The sequence below is a fragment of the Sturnus vulgaris genome, chromosome W, assembly GCF_052056855.1.
Source record: "Sturnus vulgaris isolate bStuVul1 chromosome W, bStuVul1.hap1, whole genome shotgun sequence".
Classification (NCBI taxonomy): domain Eukaryota; kingdom Metazoa; phylum Chordata; class Aves; order Passeriformes; family Sturnidae; genus Sturnus; species Sturnus vulgaris.
The window spans coordinates 37068490-37087240 of NC_142282.1; the positions used below are offsets into that span (position 1 = coordinate 37068490).

An 18751-nucleotide genomic window follows, 5' to 3' on the forward strand; every position below is an offset into this window, starting at 1 on the left:
TTTCTCAGCTTTTTGATTCAGAATTCCCCTTACGTTATGAGGGGTGTGGACCACTAGGGGTGCCCCAAAGGTAATTTTTCGGACTTCTTCAATTAAAAGTGCTGTGGCCACTAGGGCCTGGAGGCATGTGGGCCAACCCCGACTGACAGGGTAGAGCAGTTCAGAATAATATCCCACTGGCTTTTGACTGCCTGCCCATTCCTGGGTGAGTACCCCATATGCTGTTTGATCAGAGGTATTTACAAATAACTGAAATGGTCTCTCCAAGTCTGGGACACTGAGTACAGGGGCTTGAATTAAAGCATGTTTGACCTTTTCAAAACTTTTATCATCCTCTTCTGTCCATTTTAGGCGATTAGTGGTAAGTTTTTCATATAGAAATTTTACTTTCTCACTAAATCCCTCTATCCATTGGCGACAATATCTCAGCAATCCCAAAATTTTCCTCAATTCTTTTTTTGGTTTTTGGAGGTCCCAGACTTAATATTCCAGAGATTCTATTAGGATCCAATTTCTTTTTCCCTTTACTTAGCCAATGTCCCAAATATTTTACTTCTGGTTCTGTGAACTGTAATTTGGCTTTGGATACCTTCAATCCCTGTTGTCCCAAAAAGTTTAAAAGTTTTATAGTCCCATTTCTAGTAGATTTCTCGTCCTTTCCTGCTATTAATAGATCATCTACATATTGTAACAATTTCACCCCATCTGGTGACTCAAAAGACTGCATTAATTCTTCTAGGGCTTGTCCAAAGAGATTAGGGGATTCTGTAAAGCCCTGAGGCAATACTGTCTAAAGCAGTTGTTGTTTCCTGCCCTTATCAGGATCTTCCCATTCAAAGGCAAAGTAATCTCTACTACTTTCTTCTAATGGGCATGCCCAGAAGGCATCTTTTAGATCTATTACACTATACCAAGTGTAGTCAGGGGACAACTGGCTTAAGAGTGTGTAAGGGTTTGCTACTACGGGAAATTTGGTAACAGTTTGCTGATTTATAGCTCTCAAATCCTGTACCAATCTGTAATTCCGTCTGTCTTTTTGACAGGCAGAATAGGAGTATTATGTGGGGACATACATGGTTCCAAAGCCCCCTGTTGCAAAAGGTTTTCTATGAGAGGCTTAAGGCCCCGTCTCCCTTCCAGAGATATTGGATATTGACGAACTCGGATAGGCAAATCGGGATCAGTGATTTTCACTTTGATAGGTTTCATTTTTAACTTCCCTATTTCTCCAGGGGTGTACCACACCTCAGGACATATTTGCTCCTCGTCCTTTTGAGTTAAAGCAAAAATTTTAAGCTGACCTTGGGATACTTCAATTTTCAAATCCAATGCTATTATTAAATCCCTCCCCAATAAATTATTTTCTGCCTCTGGCAGTAACAGCAGATCTTTTAATTCAATTTTGGTTTGGGTCTCAATTTGCACATTTTTAATAATAGGGACCCGAAATGGTTCACCTTTTGCTCCAACCACGAGTGCTGTTTCTCTACTAGGTTTACACCCTTTTGGTAGGTGTTTAATTGTGGAATTTTCGGCTCCTGTATCTACTAAAAATTCCAACTCCTCCCCCTGGGGACCAATCTTTAAATTTATCAAGGGCTCTTTGGATGGTATGGTCCCTAATACATACAGCCCCTGACACCCCTATTCATCTTCCTGGAACATTTTTTCATCCCGTATCCGTTCTTTACAGTTTTTCTTTATATGACCTTTCTTGTTACAGTAAAAGCAGGTTCGCCTTGGTGAATTATTTCCTGCTTCATTTCCTTGTTTTGGTGGGGGTTTTCGTGGTTTCCCTCCCCCTTTCTGTTGGGTTTCTTTCTGTGTTTCACGAACTGCAGCTATAAAGATTTTTGCTTTTGCTTTCTGCTTCTCTTCATCCCTCCTTACATAAACTTTTTGTGTTTCTCTTAGCAATTCTTGTAACCCCCGATCTTGCCAATCATCTAACTTGTCTAATTTCTTTCTAATATCTCCCCATGATGGAGCAACAAATTGGGTTTTGAGGAGTGCCTGACCCACTTGTGTATCACGGTCTATCCGGGAGTACATTTGGAGATCTTTCCTCAGCCGCTCCAACCAGTCAGTGGGGGATTCATCCTTTTTTTGTTGTTCACTAAAGGCTTTATTAATATTTTGACCTTTAGGAACTGATTCTCAGATACCTTTAACGAGTATCCATCTTAAGTCCATCATATTCTGGCGATGGACATCATTCTGATTATCCCAGTTAGGATTATTTAATGGCCATTTCTGGTCTCCCCTAGGTCCAATCTGATGCTCCCGGTCCCATACCCTCATTCCAGCCTGTCTGATCATTTCCCGTTCCTCCGTGGTGAATAGGATACTTAATATAGATTGTAATTCCATCCAAGTATACATACTTGGTCCGAGGAATTGATCTAGTCTCTCGGATACCCCTATAGGATCTTTTAATAGTTTTCCCATTTCTTTTTTAAAGTTTCTCACTTCCCCTGTGTTCAAGGGAACATTTACAAATCCAATTAAGCCAGCCTGTTGTCCTGCTGATGGAACTTCCCTCAGGGGGTAAAGGCGAGCCTTTGTATTGTTATCTCCCTCCTCTCTGGTGATACTATCTCTCCTGGTATTCCTTTCACTGGAGCGAGTTCTTAGAGCTATGGGAGTACCAGGAGAAGTGGGTGCGGTGGGGGGGGTCTCCTGTATTTTCTGTATTATACGGAGGTGGGAGATTATCGAGGGGTTCCCAGGTAACCTTTTTTTTATCTTCATCCTCTTTTTCTTTTAAAGTATATATCAAGGATGGCTTGGACTGTTTTGCCCACAGGGCAGCATACTCACATTCCTCTCTGTTAAATGGTTCTTTATGAGCCACATATGTGTTTAATGCCCCACAAATCCAACCCTCAAATGATCCGAACATGGGCCAGTATAGGTTATCTTTAGGGATCATTTCTCTGGTCCACTCCACCATGCAATATTGAATCAATTTTTCTTTACTTTTTCCTCTGTATACCACCCCTGTGTCCCAACATTTTAATATTACTCCCAAAGGGCTGCCTGGTGGTATTTCTGGCAACCTACTTGTCTTGTCTTTATTTTCCCAGTCTCCTTGTGGACCAAATGAACTTGAACCTCTTCGTGGGTCCCTGGGACTCATAATCTTACTCCCTCTTTTTCCCATTTTTACCTCAAGGGACTGTCTTGAGGTGTTTGTACTCCCCGATGTGTTCCGCCCAAACCCCTGCCTCTCCTTGGGTCAGGATGGACTGGAACCCGCCTCTACCTGGGCTGGGATGGGAAAAGCAGCTTTTCCCTTCTCCCTCCGTGACTGGTGTGTTGCAATCTGCTTTTCTTTTCCTCCCCCTTCCCCACCCCACCCCCCCACCCCCCCCGCCGCCTTCCCGGGTCCTTCCTTTGCCTGGACTCGGATGGGAAGGACCTAGCCTCTACCTGGGCTAGGACAAGAAAATCTGTCTCTCCCTTTGTGCTCACTCGCTTCGTCCGGTGACCGGCCAGGTCCCTCACGGGATGCTGGAAACGCAGATAGAAGGACTCCACTCTCGCTTCGCAGCAAAGGCCACGTCTCATTCAGACAAACACACAGTCATCCCCACCAAACCAGACAGATATTCACAGTCCGATGCTCCTGTCTGGGTCTTTGTGCACAAGAATTACAGGTGATTTTGTCTTCCGGGGAGATTTTCCTTGCTCAGTCTATATGGTGTGGTACGTCGATGGGTCCTGAGAATCACTGACGAACCGGGGCCAGAGCAGTGGGGCGCCTCCCCGAAATCGCAGTGCCTCTCAGGGCTCCAAGGACGTCCTGGGTTTCGGCACCAAATTGTTATAAATGAGAGACAAAAGTCTCCATATTCAGCAAAATTTTGGATTGCTTTATTTGATCTAGAAAGAGCAAGCAGCCCGCTGGGGAACACGAGGGGTCACCGCCCACTCCACGCTCCACCAAACCTTGGTTTGCAGCCTCTTCTTATACTGCGGTTCCTCGTTGTAATCAATAATTTTTGGGTTTCTTTTGCTGTCATAATTTTGCCAGGTAAGCAGTGGTGGTCGAATAAACATCCTTACACAAATTCACAAAGCCTCCGGGCGATAATCAGTCACAGATAGCCATCTGGTCCTTGTAGATAACCACCAGAGAAGTTCTGGAAGTCTGGTCCTTGAGATAAGCAGTATTGATCAGACAAAGACAGGAAGGGCTTTTTGGGTAGTCCGATTTCGCAAGCTGGTAGCCGATACAACTTCTTTGATAAACATAGCATAATATAATTAATGTAATGTAACATAATTGTTGGGGGTTGAATTGTTCCCCTTTTATTTCTGTGGAATTTCTCCCACTGTTATGCTAAGTAATTGTGGCTACACCTTAAAACAACAGATAATGTTCTCTCCTAGGGGGGTGAGTGTAGGGGGAGGGGGGGGAACTGGAAAAGAAAAGGTGGGATGGGGGGTCTGGAGCGAAGGACTCTCTCTCGCTTGGCTCGTGGTGTGGGAGGACAGCCCGGGGCTCCGGTCTTGCATCTCCCCTGCCATCCCAGCACAGTAAAAGCAGGTTCGTCACGGTGAATTATTTCCTGCTTCATTTCCTAGTTTTGGTGGGGGTTTTCGTGGTTTCCCTCCCCCTTTCTGCTGGGTTTCTTTCTGTGTTTCACGAACTGCAGCGATAAAGATTTTTGCTTTTGCTTTCTGCTTCTCTTCATCCCTCCTTACAACTTATTTGAAAAGCATAACATAATATAACATAATGCAATGTAACATAATACAACAGAATATAACATAACAAGGTGATTTTAAACAGAATTATTCAATCATATAATTTCCTTTATAAAGTGTCCATGCTTCACTTCAGAGCTTAGTATTCTGGTTTATGCAAACCCCAATGCTTTGGAGATTAACATGAACCTTTTATCAATTGTCACATCTGCTTCAGGGTGTGTGGGCATCCATGAGCCTGCAGCAGCTGCCGAGGACACTGTGGATTGTGGATGAGGCTGGGCTGGCCCAGCGCCTCCCGTTGGTCTGACAGCGGCAGGAGTGGCGTCCGAGAGGCATCACCAGAGGGCCCCATGGGGGGCGGGGAGAGAGCCGGGAGTGACCATGAGCGACACCAGAAGTGATATCCGTAGGGCCCAAAAGGCCTGCGGTGGTGTCGAATTGGACGGGTAGGAGGCTGCTGAGCTGCTTTTAAAGCTGGAGCTCTTCCGCTCTAGGACAGACTGGGAGAGTTGAGGGTGTCCAATCTGGAGAACAGAAGGCTCCAGGGAGACATTCGAGCCCCTTGCAGTGCCTGCTGGGGCTCCAAGATAGATGGGGAGGGACTTTGGAAAAGGGTCTGGATTCGCAGGACAAGGGGGAATAGCTTCAAACTGCCAGAGGGCGGGGGTAGATGGGATATTGGAAAGGAATTCTTCCTTGTGTGGGTGCTGAGGCCTGGCACATGTTGCTCAAAGAGGCTGTGTGGGAGCCCCATGGCAGGAAGTGTCCAGGGCCAGGCTGGAGTGGACATGGAGCAACCTGGACTAGTGGAAAAGTGTCCCTGCCCATGTCAGGATGTGGCAAGAAGATAATCTATCATCTCTAAGGTCGCTTCCAGTCCAAACAATTCTGGGATTCTAGGATTCATGGAAGGCCCTTTTCCAAGTGAAGTGTTGTATCTCTTGGCTCCCAGCTTTTAGTTGCCAGTTCTTCTGGAAGCAGGCCTGGCCAAGCAGCTGTGATGAGCCATGGCTTCTCAATAGGACGAGTGTGATATATTTGCAGAGAGGAAGGCTGCAGACAGAATTTCAAGGCCCAGGTAAAACAAGCAAAGGATTGAATAAAAGCCAAAGGCTGGTTGTGTTAGTCAGTTTGCTGGCTGTTGAAATGGCCCCAGGTCATTTTCAATATTTCTAATTTGGATTTGTTTGAGTAAAAAATGAATGTGTTACCTCCAGCGTAGGCTCTCCAATGCATCTCCATGTGCTCCCATCTCTTTGTTGTATATCAGGTTCTATTAACTGAAGACAGAATCATAACACAGTAGTAAAACATATAGAGGTGTAATTATCCAGCTTCAGGAGTTTTCAACTCTGCTGTTGACTTTTCTGGTAACTGTAAGCAAGGCAACACGATCCAGTTACTCCACTTTTCCTCACTGAGGAAAAGATGATCTTTTTTTTTTTCTCATTTTGAAAATAGCCTCGATTGAAGAGAGTTATGCATGTGGCATGTAGGATTCATTATTTTACCTTTCTCTTCTGCTGTCTTTTGCGTACTTGTTTTTTTAAATTTTTTTTTCGCTGTTCTCCATTCAGTAGGTTTGAAAGAATTCTAATTGTTGAGATGATGGTTCTTTGAAGGCTCACTTAGCCCACCTTTTGGGTGAAGGAAAGAAGAAGACAAGGTCCTCTAAGAAGACTAAAAAGCATACTTTAAAGAGACATTCAGAGATGTCTGCTGATGCCATGCAATTACCGTGTAATCAGCAGAAATGTGTTGGAAAAACACCCATGAGTGACTTCACAAGAAAGCCACACTCAAGGCAGGTAAAGAACAGAAGCATAAAACCCCAAAGGAATGAAATGGACAGATTTTCATTGGGAATGACCAACTCCTGAATTCTTGGTTCTAGAACTAGGGGCTTGTAATAAATAGACTGTCTCCTTGCCAAACGTAAATTTGGTGTAATGAACTGCTCACTGCCCGTTGAAGTGCAGGGCTAGTAGACTAATATATGCCATGGCAGGCATATTGTATGGCTTTCCTGTTAAAAAGAAATTGGTTTTGCTCATAGCAATCTAGATATGTACCCAGTCTGACACCTATTTTTTAGGCTATATTTCCAAGTAAATGGCTTCCCTGATGATGCAGTAAGTTTATGTCATGAAGAGGAATGAAGTGATTGCATGCATCCTTTTTTACCCTAAGCCAGCTGCTGAATAATGAGACAGAGACTCTCACTGATGCCAAGGACTGCCCAAGCTTTTGGGAAAAGCACTGGGCAGATAAAGCCTATTTCCTCATTTCTTGCTAGCATCTACTTCAAAGTTCATGGGTTTGTTCATCTTTTAGAGCTGTTCTAGATGTCTTTGTAGTTTACATGTACTAAATGTAGCAGGTATTGCTTTCATGCTGTCCTAATAGATTTGAAGTTGGGATCTACTCAGGCTTCAATGTCTTAGAAGAAGCAACGTTGATTCTTTGAATTCTGTTCTTGAACTTGAGAATGATACATATGTAGTTAATGAATTAATTAAATCGAATTCACTTGAATGGAAAAATTGTCTTGTTCATGTAGATTTTAACTTGGGAAATTGATATTTGAGTTCTACTTTTCATTGTTGTTGCTTTTCTGTATTCTTTGATTGCACAGATAGCAGATGTACTGACCAAGTATTCTGTGAAACTGGAGGAAATGCCCTCCTCTTGGCAGCTGATATTCAGAAGTGCATTAACGCTAAGGCCATTGTAAATGTTTTACCTGGGGCAAGATAGCAGTCTGAATATTCCTAGAATGTCTTTCTTTCCCCAAATGAAATTCATTTTTTCTGCCTATCAATCACTGAAATATAGAAGAAATTTCTACTTGGCCGGGTATTGGTTATCATTTGTGTTCTTTTCTCCCCTCATTTCCTGTAGAAGAGACAATTTTTTGTTTGTTTTTGCATGTCGTATGCTGCTTCTACTTCTGGTTTTATTTTTTAATACACAGAATGTAAAGAGAGCACTGCTGGATAATGAGAGGGCAACTGCCAAGCTACTCCTGAATCGCATGAAATCAGAGCTTGTGAAAGAAAAATGGCATCAACTGAAATGGCAAGGGAGAGTCAAGGCCTGGAAGCTCATGCAAAAGAAGTGTGGAGTTCAGAGTTTCAGGTAAGAAATGTGGCAGTCTTCTTTTGGACAATGAGCAACACAAAGTGGCTAGTGTTCACTTTTGGTTTCTATCAAAGTAATACTTGATCATTATTTCTTTCAGCGTGATATCACATATGATATCACATATATCATGTGATTCCATTCTACATATCTACTTTCCATCCTGCTGAGAATTTATGGCAAGTGGAGAAATACAGAATCCCCCAACTGTGAATATGGAAATGGAAAAGTTGGTAAAGGAGCAGATGGTACTCAGTGAACAGAGACTGAAGGTTTTGCAATATATCGGGTATGGCAAAAGAGGGTATAGCATGAAGGAAAACAATTGTTGCTGGAGTTAATGAAGGACTTGGCTACAAAATGCACTTTGCTTCCTGTCAATGTGTGATTGCTAAATGCAGCAGTAAGGCAGGGTCTACATATATTTCTGTACAGCTCTTTTGAATGGAGAAAATGCATTCTTGATTTTCAGTGCCCCAGCCACACTTAATAGGTGGCGACGAGGCTCTAAAAATGGAGGAATGCAGAAGTAAATCTTGAAACATAGTAGAATTGGGCAAAGATGGGTGGAGAGCTAGAAGTTGGTGCTTTTGTCAAGGCATTTTTTCTCCATGGCATGAGGTTTTATTTGCCTAATAAATTAAGAGAGGAGTCTGGATAGAAATCTAACGTTGCTACGTTTGAATATCCATCCGGAACACAAGACACATTGGTGTGGGTGCAATGCAGTGCGATCTTTTCAGGGAGGTTTTTTACGGTGGATGCAGGAACAAGGTAGATGACAGTTAGTTCCTAATCGGGAAGAAAACAGTTGTCCTTGAACAACAACAATCTCAGGTTTATTTTCATTGCCAAGATGGCTGTAAATAAAAGAAAGCCCAGTAGTATGGATATTCTGATTCATAATTTTATATTTGAAGTACTGACTGGTTTGTATTTTAGGATACCTGACTCTTGTTTCCTACTTTGATAGCACCTTGTTGCCTCCAACACGTGCCAAATCTAATGGAAGCGAATGGTGCAGAACTCTGGAGAACTGAAACAAAAGTCTAGGTAGGTCAGGAAATCCTAAGAACAGTCTGGAATTCAAGCAATATTTTCTTTTCTCCCTGGAAACGATGAGGCAAACAGTTGCTTTGAGAGTGCATGTTTGCTCTATTCTTTGTTCCGTGTGTTCCCACATCCCTTCTCAGTTGCTTGGAGGTGGCAGTAAGAACCAAAGAAGCTGCCTGTGGCATGGCTTTCCTTTGGCCAGTACAAACAACTGTGCATGGTGAGATCTAGCAGGAACTGGCTTGGTTAGAATGAATCTGGGGGAAATCAAAAGTTAATTTTGACATGGATCCCTTCTCAATCATACAAAAATACTCCTTTTTAACTCTTGGAGAAGAAGAGGGGAAATATGAGAAGAAGAGGGGAAGTATTGGAGATACTTCCTTTCTCTGTGTCCTTGCAGCATGCCTTCCCTCTCTGTGTCTGCCTTCTCTTGCTCCAGAGCACATCCTGTTGGGATGTTTGTAGCCTGTATGGTAGCAAAGAAGTTGGTAGCAATTGTAAGTACCTTGCTACTTTGAAGCATAATGATCAAGAGCTGTGTATGAAAATGTCTTGATTTCTTTGGCTGGTAGTGTCTGGTGTCTGTAGGCAAAGGTCTGCAGGCACTGCTGGGATCTGTTCCGTGTGCTGAGATTCAGCACATGGCCTCTGTCATGTTTCCATGTCACACTGCACTATGAAAGATGGGAATTATGACTGTGGTCTGTTTCATAGCATTCAGACAGCCCTAATGTGGAGTGCGTGGAGAAAATGAGCATCCAGTATGAGCTGGTCGAGGGCAAATGTGAGGAGAAAGGGCAGATGTGCAAGTTGAGTGCCACAGCTTTTGGCTGTGATAGCCGTGGTCCAATGTGTCATTACAGTAAAATGCATCTGAGGATGGGTCAAACATTGAGATAACAAGTGGAATTCCTTTTTAACCTCCGCCTTACTCTGTTCATAAAGTAAGCCATCCTTTTGGTTTCACAGCAGTAGTTGGTATTTGTACTTGAAATGGGGAAAATCCGTAACAAATGCCGGTAATGAAGGGAGTGCTGTCCTACGTGAATGTGGAAGATGCAAGGAGCCTCAGCCCTTGTGCTAAATCTGTCTTATCTTGGGAAAGAAATTCCACCTCTGCCTCAATTTCTCCCTTTGTGTCCAACCAGATGGTATTGTTTACTAATCTAATATGGCATGTAGGAGGCTGAATCTATCTCTGTCCATCACAAGAAAAGAAACACTAGGTTTAGCCAGGCTCTCTGAAAGCCACACAGTATTTCTTCTGTACATGTCAATAATTTGTTCTGCTTTTCCTTCAGATGACCCTGTTGGATATGAACATTTGCACAGCAGAAGATGCTGAAGTTGTGCACTCCAACATGCTTCAGATGACTGAGAAACTAATGTGTAGGTTTGAAGAACAAGTGGAGCATGTGGATGTACGTTTATTTTATTTGATGACATATATTTTCATCACTCCTTGGGATTAGTCTGTTCTTCCTGCGCTCCCACCTGCAATGCTTTCTGCGTGGTAGGCTACTGATGTCACATTAGAAAGAGGTCCATAGTGTGACAAAACACTCCAAAGAAACAGTTTGGTGTGGAAGAGTTTCATGTGGAAGTGTTCATAATTCTTGTGTTTATTATTTGTAATATAAATAGATTGTATTTTTATGATCATTTCTATCTGAAATACATATGATAGCGATGAATGATGTATGGCCCAGTCTGCTTAAGATCAGACTTTAGGAATAGCTGGAAATGATCTCCCAAATGTCTTCCAATCTTTTCTATACATAAAAAAAGTCGGGCAGTTGTTTCTAAAGGGATAAATTATAGAATGTGATTTGGTGCTTTATGGTGCCAGAATAAACAGAAGTTTTGATAATCCGCATTCTTAGCAGATTACTTGGAGACTGATTTTTTTTACTCTCCAGATCGAAGATGCCATGTTGGATACGAGTCGTAAAATTCCAGGCAGCCTTTTATCATGTTCCATATCCTCTTACTCATTCATTTCACCTTCCAGCAGTTTAGAAAGAACTTGTTAACTTGAATGTTTTTCTTTGGAGTGGTTTTGAGGTGACGGCTAAATGGCCATAATACAGGTAGAAACATAAAAACCAGGGTGTGCTATAAAGACAGGAGCTCTTAATGCAAAGAGCCCTCTGAAATTCAAAATACCTGCTATAAAATTAAAAATGTAATCTTTGACTTTTAGATGGGAATTTCTACTCTTCAGTTTCATTCTGTCAGGTGCATTTTTGCTAACTGCTTGATTCACGCTGAATGGACAGTCCTGTCTTATTCTTGGTATGGCAACAGTGATAGAGATCACTGCTGCTTTCTGTACAAAGTGGCTGCAAGTTGCTATTACGAGATCTTGTGTAGGTCTAGAGTCTGATTGGATGTGAGTTTCTCATTGTTTCAACAAGCAACTTGGGGTGGCGGTGTCAGAGGTGTTCATTACCTAGGAAGATTTTCATAGGCCATGAATTTTGCTGAGGTAGCTTTCTCTTCTGGGTGTAGAATATATGTGCATAACTAACTTCCTTGAATCCAAAATAGTTGGGGAGATTTTAGTAACCATGAAACCATTTTCACTAGCTTTTTTATGTGGCCTTAGGTGATGAAAGTGATCTGGATACAATTTTAGAAAAAAAGAAAACGGTGAGTTGTGAGGAAGAGCTGAAGGTGTATTTGGAGAACACCCTTTCTTCTTGAGAACAAATTAGAACAAGGTATGAATTTTGTATCGTCAACTTAAAAGGTAGAGCATCTTTGAACATTGGTTGTACTACTTAGGCCTTGTTTTAATGCTGTTATGTGAAGGTATGGAAAAAGAGTGCTTTTAACTTCATGTAACAATACAGAATAATGTCCCTACTGAACAAGGTTAAGGCAAATAACGCCCACGGTTTTAGAATGGGACAAAGGAACACTGCTATCATTCAAAAACCATAGCACATCAGTATTACTGTGCATACCATCACATCCATGCCTTATTCAGAAGGTCAAAGTAGAAGCACAGATTCTCGGATCACCGGAATCAGAAGTTGGTCTGCACCATCATCTCTTCACTCATAGATTTGATCTCATTCAAAGTTCTAGGAACTCAGACGTTTAAGACAGCCAAGCACTTGCAACTTTAAAAACCATCTAAAAATTGGTACAATACCGCTCTCCTTCCTGAAGATCTTAGCAGCAGCTCTGAAGCCATAGAGGAAGCAGCACTGTTCACACACCCAGGAGGTCGTTCCTACATGCTCGATCAGAGGCACATTAGAAGAGCAATATGGACCTGAGGGGCAGATGCACATACCTTCACACACCTCGCAGTGGGACTGTGGTTAGAGCTGGAGGTTTGATACTCTTCCTAATAATTTGAGCCGTTAAAACAAACCAGAGGTAACAGACCAAGTGAAAATACAATGCCAGGTTGCAGAAAGAGAATGTTACCTATCTGAACACCTACATAAATTCCCCATCATTCTCTTTGTTTAGGAGACCAAGCCAATGTCCGTGTAAATGAAAACAAGTGTGAATATTCATTTTTCTTGAATCAAGACTCAGCTTTATGTCCAAGTCAAAGGCAAATAAACCAGAAAGGCTCCGCTGAGCAGAGTGCAGAACTAACATGGAAGACAGTAATTTGACCTCTTATGTAAGCAGTGTTGGAATGGTTCCGCATCCAAAAGGAAAGATGTCAAATGCTTCTTTGGAAATATTTTAACTTCTGTGCATTTCTTTCTTTGTAATGAACTATTCTCTAACAAGCCAGGATGTGATTGTGTTCAGTAGAAACAGATCAATGGCAACATTTAGCCTAAAGGTTTTATGAGATTGATCAGGAAGTTCGATTTAGATTTAAAGGCACTGTAGTCATATTTAATTTTATTTCTCTCCGTACTTGAGTCTCTTAAACAGGGACCTTCAATTGGACAGGAACGGGACACTGAAGCAAATTGTAATGGAAGACGTAATGGCTTACCCAGAAGCATTTTGTGGGAATTGATTTCTTCTAGGTATCCATCAGCCAGCATTTTGGTGTGAAGGAAATCTTCAAACAGGTAAAACAAAAATTCCCGTTGGTTTAAAACCTGACTGCTATATTAATTTTTCACTTTTGAGAAAATTTTCATGACCTTTAAAATTCAGACTATATCAAGTATTGTTTCTGCCATTGAAGAAAGTGCTTTTGATAGAGATAGGAGAGGGAAGGCAAAACATTTCTCAGAGCCACACTTTGAACTCTGTCCTTGTTAGAAACGGCACTTGAGCAAATTCATTTGCCTTTGGAACAGAAAACGACAAGGTAACAGGCTTATCATTACGGATTTGAGTGATCCAGGTTCTTTAGATAGTAAGTGATCTATTCAAGATGATCTCTTACTGAAATAGATCCATTTTGACAAGGGAAATGGATTTCTTAGAAGAAAGCAAATCCCGATGTTAAAACGGTGTAGTGTGTGTTTTTTGTTGTTGTTTTGCTTTTAGAACTTGCAAGGCCCACTCGACGTCATAGTTCGAGATTCAAATAAGACCACGACATTCCAAACAGGTGTTTCTTTTTGGTTGTTTTTCAATCTATATATCTTTGGATTGTAACCAGTAGAACTGTGCTTGAACTGGAAAGAAGTAGCAGAGGTTTCAGAAGTGGAACATACGGTGGAATGGTAAGCTGAGAGCATTGTGCAAGGAGAGGAAAGAGGGGAAAATGATGAGAGTTTCCTGAGTCAGAAGAGACCCCTAGGGATCGTCAAACTCCAACTCCTGGCCCTGCACAGACACTCCAACAGTCCCACCCTCTGCATCCCTGAGAGCATTGACCAAACGCTCCTGGATCTCTGGCAGTCTTGGGGCTGTGCCCATTGCCTGGAGAACCTATTCAGTGCCTGACCAGCCTCTGAGGAAAAAAACCTTTCCCTGACAGCCAGCCTAATCGTCCCCTGACACAGCTCCTGGCATTCCCTTGGCTCCTGTCCCTGGCCGCAGAGAGCAGAGAACAAAGCTGTCCCTGTGCTGCCCTTGAGATGAGCTGAGAGGTCCCAAGTGAGGTGTGAGCTCAGTGTCCTCTCTGCAACTGAACCAAATGCCCTCAGCCACTCTTTGTATGGCTTCCCCTCCAGCCTCTTCACTATTTCTGTGTCCCTCTTTTGGACATTTCTCCAATAGCCTGAGGTCTTTCTGACGGTGTGGCATCCAAAATTGCCCCCAGGGCTTGAAGAGAGCACTGTCCCAGCCCAGAGCAGAGCAGGACAATCACCTCTCTCGAGTGAGCGGTGCCACAATATAGGGACAGCTGTTAAAAATCCGCTGGAGAAACAAATCTAACAGAGAAACAGGTGATCTTGGCACAGGAAATGGAAGAAGCAGAGGAAGAAGAAGATGAAGAGTGGATTCCTTGTAAAAGTGAAGAAAATGAGCATGCAGAACAGGGACTAAGCATTATGCACGTAAGTGAGCAAGAGAATAAGTTTGAAAGTGAAGGCAGTTTCGTCCAAAAGAAGGAGGAATAGGAAGTCTTTTTGCAGTGAATGAATAGAAAGGTTTTTTCCCTTTAGTTTGTATACGAAGCGCACAGGGCTCTAGAACCTTTTGTGGGAAAATGGAGTGTGTAAAGTTGCCAATCATTTTGGAGCGAATTTGGTGGTTTTTGGGGTCCCAGGAGAATTTTGGGTTGCATTCTGGGGACTTGGTGGTTCCCAGGTGAATTGGGGGGGGGGGGGGGGGAATCTGGGGAGATCCAGGTGAGTTTTGAGTGGTCCCAGGTTGAGTTTGGGGGATAATTTGTGGAATTTTGGGGGATCCCGGGTAGCGAGGTTTGGGGGTGTGTTGGTTTGAAAGAAAAACCAATGCGAGACTCCAAGTCAGTAATACAATTTAATAGGAGAAAAGAGAAAAAATAAAATACATGCAATAATGTAAAAGAAAAACCAGCTACAAAGTCAGAAATACAACCTGACACCCTGTCAGTCAGGGTGTTGGTAGCAGTCCGTATAAATGGTGGCTGCAGTACTCCTGGATGACAGATGTGGTTCAGTTGAAGCAGTGCTCCTGTAGAAGGTGCAGTTTTTCTCCGAAGATCCTGCGATGATGTGGAAAAAGGTCCGACTTTCCTCTGGGATGCAGTGGAAAGGACTGCTTTGGTGTTCCAAATCTCAGTTTTTATCTAGGTAGGAAATGTTTGGCTCCTCCCCCTGGCTGGAGCATCTCCCAATGGGATGATGTAATCTTATCAGTCACACAATAGGACTTAATGGCCCATTAACAGAATCTGTCTTCTGGAGGAAGGATGGGTTGTGAAAAGATAACGATGATCATCCCCCTGATCTTATCAGATGGCACATAGGCAGAGGATATCTCCCACAGAGAAAAGGATCACCACCCCTCCCACATTTTAATAGATCGTGATAGAATACACATTTTTGCATTGTACCCCAGTAGAGGGGTGACTTTGTGCAATGTGGGGAGTCCCCGGAGAATTTTAAGGGGAATTTGTGGAATTCTAGGGATCTCAGGGGAATTTTGAGGGTAATTTGGTGAATTTTAGGGTATACATGTGATTTTTAAGGTTCTCAGGTGAGTTTTGGGGATGCCAGGTAGATTTTGGGGTGAATTCTGTCGATTTTGGGGTATCCAGGTGAGCATTTGGGAGTCGTGCGAGAATTTTGGCATGAATTGGGGGGGATGCAGGTGGATTTTCCAGGGAATTTTGGTGATTTTTGGGAGTCCCAGATGGGTCTTCAGGAGAATTTGGTGGATTTGGGGGTATCTGTGTGTGTTTTGAGGGGGATTGGAGACATTTTGGGGTGAATTTGGGAGGTGTTCGAAGGACTGGGTCTTGGGGGTGATTTGAGGGATTTTTGGGGTCGCAGGTGGGATTTTGGTGTGAAGCCCTGGGATTTGGTGGTTCCCCGTGATTTTTGAGGTGAATTTGTGGAATTTTGGGAGCTGCCAGGTGAGTGCTGGGCATCCCAGAGGGGACTTCGGGGTGAATTTCGGGGATTTTGGGTTTCCCAGTTGATTTTCTGAGGTGAAAAGCTTCAAAAAGGATTTTTTTGAAAACAAAGCCAGAAGGTTATGGAAAATTAATAGATGTGATGCAATTAGGTAATATGCAGACAATACACAGAGAGACAAATCATGGGAAAAATACAGTGGTAACACATGAGTGTGTGAGGATGGGATCAGTATAGCTAAGGCTCACTTGAAGCTGAATTTGGAAAAGTATGCCAAAAATAAGAATAATAAAGGCACCTACGGGTATTTCAGTGGGAAAAGGAAGATGAAAAGTAACCTATCACACCTCCCCTATTCCCCCCCACCCCCCCTATAAGCCAGACAGGACTAGTGACAACAGACAAGGAGAAGGCTGAGGTACTCAACAAGTGTTGGTCTCAATTTTTACTGCCAGTCACTATTTCCACATCTCTCAGGTTATTGGACTGGTGGACTTGATTCTAAGCAATAGTAGCAGGTCAGCTTTCAGACCACTTGAGGAACCTGAGCATGCAAGACCATGCGACCCACCCAGAGGCATGTCAGGGCCCTGAGAGAACTGGCAGCTGTAGTTGCTAAGGTGCCTCCTCCATCATATTTGAGAAATCAAGGCAACCAGCTGAAGTGTCCAGACACTGTGTTGTATTGACTCCAATACTCTTGGTCTTTTTTGTAAATCTTAGAGCTCTGAGTCAATTTCTGCAGAGGATTCCCAATGCACTTTGAAAAATGGAATCTTTGTTATTGGTCCTCATGTTGATCTTGGATGTTTCCATTTTCTGCACTCCTATATTTTCGAAACATTTGTAATGACTGAAAAGAAAGCTGAGACGAGGCATTATGCTCTTTCCCGCGATATAAATGGACCAGTGTTCTTTTCAGACAAATATATTTTTGCTGTGTCTAAGCACATGTGCATACCTGTGTTTGATTTATGTGTCCAGGTTTTGGCAATGGGGCAGTCACAGGGCCGTCCTGTGACAATGGCCCAGGCACTGCCCTGTCCCGCTTTCTTCCAACTGGCTCCACTTCTGGATGTCCTCCCTGCTTAGAGAAGAGGCTGGGACAGCACCTTTAGAAATGTGACTTTGTGGGTTTTTTTTGTTTTGTTTTTTTATTTTTAAAGTTACTAAAAACATTCACCCTGATTTTTTCATGTGTTGGGTTTGGAGTTTTTTTCAGTTTAGGGTGGGTTTTTTTGTGGGCTTTTTTGTCTCTTTGTGGATTATTAGTTGGGTTATTTTGTGTGTTTCTTTGGTCTCCTTTTTTTGTTTGTTTGTTTGATTTTTTATTGCGGATTTGTAGAGTTTTTTAAGCAAATTGATTGGAAAACTGAATAGTCCTCCACTATACTCTCCTGGATTCACCTGAGACTCTTCCTAGGCATCTCCCTGATCCTTTTTGCAATGAGTCTCACATCATTCTCCTGAAGAAATTTTCTGCTTATGGTTTGGGTGGGTGGGCTGTTTGCTGGTTGACAAACTGCGTGATGGCCAGGCCCACAGAGTGGTGGGAAATAGAGTTTATCCAGTTGGTCCCCAATGTTCAGTCTTGGGCCCAGTCCTGTTTAATATCTTTATCAGTGATCTGGACAAGGGGATAGAGTACATGCCCAGGAAGTTCACAGATGATGCAAAGTTGGCTGGTAGTGTTTATTTCTTCTGGAGGACAGCAGGCTCTGCTTCTTCTTCCTCCTGTTCTGAGGTCGCTGCTCCCTCTTCATCCCTCATTAAGTGTGCTGATTTTGTCACTTGGATGAGAAAAGAAACAATTTTAGCAACAATACTAGTGGCAGGGTACAATAAAGGAAGAGTTCACATGAATCCCCCCCAAACAACAGACAATACCTGATGGCTCCTCTGCCCAGCTTACTGACTACACCGGAAGCCACTGTCCCCCAAAGATACTCCCTTCTCCCTGCCCCCAGCCATGATGTGAGATGGAATAGAATAACTAAGATTAAGATTCTCCCTATGTAACTCCATCATACTTCGATTCTGGGAAAAAAAAATTCTTGAAGTTCTATCATTTCACATCATTTGAATTTGCATACTAAGAAGTCTAGCCAGAAACTCATGACAATATTAATAGCCCATTCTAGAATGTCTGAGATGATATACACTTCTTTCAAGAGAATGTGATACCTCACGCGACTTCTCCAGAATTTCAATGAACATCGGGAGTAGTCTACAAGATTCTTGCTGCCATCTGGATTTCCTGGTATTTGGCTGGTCTATGTACGCCAACCAGCTATTCAGCAGATGGAATAGTAGTGTGATACCTGATGGTATGTGAGATGGAACACAGTAATTTATGGCTTTTTGCATAGTGATGAAGCTGTAAAGAAAGCTCCATAATGCTCAGACAAGGGGGCTGCTGGACTTCAAGCAGCAAAGGCCCAAAACGAACCAATGAAAAGATGTCATTGAAAAAAAAAAGCCAGGTGGGGAGCAAAGTGATACTTAAGGGCAGTTGACTGAAAGAGGAAATATGGTGAAAAAAAAAGTCCAAGAGTGAAGGAATAACAGGGAAAATGAAACTAAGGAAGGAAAACAATCTCAGCTCATCATTTCAGAAGCTAACAAGTTGTCATTGCAATGATGCATAAAGTGAGAAATAATAAATATGTCTGCGCCAAAATCTGATATATGAGCTTCATTGCCTTCTGTCTTTACGGAATCATACAACAGTCTGTGATTAAAGATCATCTAGTCCAACTTCCTTGCCAGGTAGATCTTACAGTAGATCAAATTGCTCAAGACTAGCCAAACTGATAAGGAGCACTCTCAATGATGGGGCATCCATAGCTTCTCTGGAACACCCGTTTGAGTGTCTCACCAGCTTCATTGTTGAA

At 42.7% G+C, this 18751-nt stretch overlaps 1 long non-coding RNA gene across 1 annotated transcript in view; it reads left to right on the forward strand.

Moving 5' to 3' along the window:
* Nucleotides 1-10316, forward strand: part of LOC148220114 (uncharacterized) — a 643144-nt gene extending 632828 nt beyond the window's left edge. Inside the window, exon 3 of the long non-coding RNA XR_015798850.1 lies at nucleotides 10215-10316. This is a non-coding gene — a long non-coding RNA (uncharacterized LOC148220114). The remainder of the gene's footprint in view (nucleotides 1-10214) is intronic.
* The last annotated feature ends 8435 nt before the right edge of the window (nucleotides 10317-18751 follow it).